Source organism: Acanthisitta chloris, unplaced genomic scaffold (genome assembly GCF_000695815.1).
Source record: "Acanthisitta chloris isolate BGI_N310 unplaced genomic scaffold, ASM69581v1 scaffold7453, whole genome shotgun sequence".
NCBI classification, from domain to species: domain Eukaryota; kingdom Metazoa; phylum Chordata; class Aves; order Passeriformes; family Acanthisittidae; genus Acanthisitta; species Acanthisitta chloris.
This window is the reverse complement of record NW_008664242.1, coordinates 35,984-39,426: the sequence shown is the minus strand read 5'-3', so window position 1 is coordinate 39,426 and position 3,443 is coordinate 35,984.

Here is a 3,443-nt window from a genome sequence, read left to right as displayed (position 1 = left end):
TTTGGCCTCTCCCGCGGAGCGGGGCTGTGAGCGTTCCCAGAGGGCTCTCAGCCAGCTCCCTGCGCTCCCCAGCGCTTTGGGGACACCCTGCCCCGCTCTGAAGGATCCTCAGGCACTGCAGAACAGTGTTCAGAGTTGTCCTGCTCCTGCGTTTTTGCTTTGGGTTTTTTTACTCACGTGTTTGTGCACCACAGTATTTTGTCTTAATTTGCTCTCGTAATTCACTAATCAGAAGCCACCTCTGGACGGTGGGTGTGCGCTGGGAGGTAGGCAGGGCGCCCAGGCAGTCATGGTCCTTTGGGGTTTTTCAGTTTTGCACTGAAGAAACTATGCAACTGGAGATCCATCCTCTCCCATAAAAGTGAGGTTCACGTTGTCTTTAGTACCACGACCTAATTTGAGTTCAGGGATGAAGAACAGCTTGATCTGTTGTCCTCACTTTTTTTCTTTCTAAATTTAATTTTTTTAACACTCTAGGACATTTTTGTAGCATTACAGAAATTGTCTTGTCTGTTGTTCATGTGCTATGACATGCATAAAGGCTGTGTGAGCTACTGCCCAAGTGAGTGTTTCCCATCACAGTGCTCTGCCTCATGTGACCTAAATATATTTTTATAATAAAACAGCAGAATTGTTGTTGTGGGTATTTTTAACTGAAATTGCTTATTTACTGGAGTAAATGGTGGTGCATTGACTTTGGTGAAAACACTGACGTGCTGCCAGTTGCATGTGATGTGGTTGGTGTTGTATCAGAACAGGTTTAAAGGGAGAGTGTAGTTAAATAAAAATAGGTATAACAGGATATGATCATGTAATGTTCTTTCCCAGCATGGAGGTGTTAGCTGAACAGCCTGATTATTTTTGTTCTGAGTTCTATCCTGTCTTTTCTCAGTTTCTGACTAATACTTCAAGTTGAGTAGTTGGTTACAAAATCATCTTAGATGATTTTTTGTATCATTGTACTGTTAAATATGTATTGATTGATGTGTTCAAAACAACTTGAAGGAGGAATCAAAACAGTTGGAGGTTGTTTCAGTTACATAGTTCAAGGGGGAACTCTTTGTCTTAGGCTGAAAAGTAAAGTTTTAAATGGCATCTCATAAAGCCTCAGTAAATGTTTGGGCTTTGGATGCCCTTGAAGGTAACTTTTAATTTACATGTTTTTTCTTGCTCAGAAAAGAACAAAGAGATCTCCATACATAACAGAGAGACGTAACATGTCTAAGAGTGCTAAAGCAGCTAGAAATAAAGCTGCACAGGGCAAGCCAAATGTGCAGGACTGTGATAAGGCATGCAAACATAGAAACTGTTTGTACAGAGTCTGATTCTTCTTTCGTTTTTAATGCTGAGTACAACTACATGTATGGTTACAGAGGATGTATTTTGAAAAGGGCCACAATGACCTGTCTGTGAGCTTAGATTTTCAGTGACTTCAAATTCCTGTGTGTTGACTTGAGTAATATTCAACATCTATGGTATGTTTCAAAGCAACTGTGCACTTCACTGTTCCTCTGTGACTGAAGTTTTTTATGTCCTGGGTGACTAAATCACCAGATAAGTACTTTGCTTCATGCAATGTGTGCTATAGCTTTGTGATTACTCTTTTTTAATTTGATCTGTATTGCAAGTGCTTTGTTAAATAGGGTGTGAGCTTCTTCAAGAAAGTGCTGGTTAGCTCAAGGGAGGTAAAATGTAGCTTGGATGTCCAAATAGCATTTTCCAGCTAAATACGTAATGCTTTCCAAACTGGCAACCAGGCTCCCTGTGACTGCAGACCTGGTTCCAGGGGTTTTGTGGCATGTCACGTGGCTGTTCGTTTCAGAGTGTTTCGTTTGAACTGGCACCTGGAGACTGGGGTGGTGTTAGTTGAAAGTTCTGGTGGCTGTAAGTGGGCTTTGTTGGCCCTGTGCAGACTTTGGTTTTGGTACAGACACCCCAGCAGGCCTTGCTGTGAGAAAGGTGAATGCTCCTTAGTCTGCCAGCAGGTGTGCTCACTGCCATTTGAAGGAGGACAACAATAGTAAGATCTGTACACTCTTCAGTAAATATAGCTGCTTTAAAAATAAGTGAACAAGGCCTTAGTATGGTAAGTGTTGGTAAGAACTATTAATAGGAGATGATTTTTCTATCAATGCTTTTGCTGCAAAAATCCCACAATTGTTTTCATAGCCTCTGTTGGTGGTAGCAGTGCTGGGAGGCCATGCATGAGCACATCTCTGTGGCCTGTCCTCGTGGCAGGGTACCTGCTGGTGTCTTGTATGGTCAGTTCAACTCAGCAAACAGGTGAAAGAAGGGCAGGATGATCTTGCCTTGTAGGCAAGATCTGTAGGGTTTTTTCATGTTGAAATGTTGAAGCAAGTACTGAGGACTCGTGGGTTGGGTTCAAATTGAAGGAGGGGAAATTTAGGCTAGGTATTTGGAAAAAGCTTTACTGTGAGTGTGATGAGGTAGTGAATGCCCCAACTCTGGTGGTGTTCACAGCCAGGTTGGATGAAGCCTTGAGCAACCTGCTCTGGTGGGAGGTGTCCCTGCCCATGGCAGGGGATTGGGACTAGATGATCTGTAAGGTCCATTCCAACCCTTAAAATTCAAGGAGGGGAAATTTAGGCTAGGTATTTGGAAAAAGCTTTACTGTGAGTGTGATGAGGTAGTGAATGCCCCAACTCTGGTGGTGTTCACAGCCAGGTTGGATGAAGCCTTGAGCAACCTGCTCTGGTGGGAGGTGTCCCTGCCCATGGCAGGGGATTGGGACTAGATGATCTGTAAGGTCCATTCCAACCCTTAAAATTCTGTGATTCATGGAAGTTGCTTACAGCTGTGAATGTTCGATCACGGCTTACTGTGCCACTAAGGAGACAGTGTGTTGGTCTAGTAACTTCTCTCTAGAAGTAAGAAGCAGTGTTACTTTACTCTTAAGTCATCACTCTGTGCTGCTAGTGGTGTCCTTGGTAGAGACAGAAGCTTCAGGTATTCCCTTTCACCCCAGTGCTGCATTGCACCAGGCTGCACAAGGAGTCAGGAACTCGATCACTCTGGAAGAAACAGAAATAGCTAAAATATCCTTGAGGAAGGTGTTTGGGTTGTATCAGCTCCATAACCATGCCACATGATCCCTTCACACAAGTGGAATACCTTAGGATGACACAGATAAGGATACATATGGCTCCAGAGGTGATCAGAGACCTCTGTGGGCAAGACAGAGATCCCTAATTCAGCAGTAGTTTCTTTCTGCTGCTTCTCCAGGAAGTAATGTATTGGGAAGCAATGGCTTTTGTCATGTTTCAACTTCTTGTGAGCTCAATACATCACAAGTTTCTGTAATGTAAAGGTGACTGTCCATCTTACTCTACTCTACAGATCTGCACAAGTCTGGTGGAAGCCCTTGCCTGGCTGGAGCAAGAGTCTTCTTTTCAGCCTCTGTGGTCCGAGTTCTGTGTGTGGGA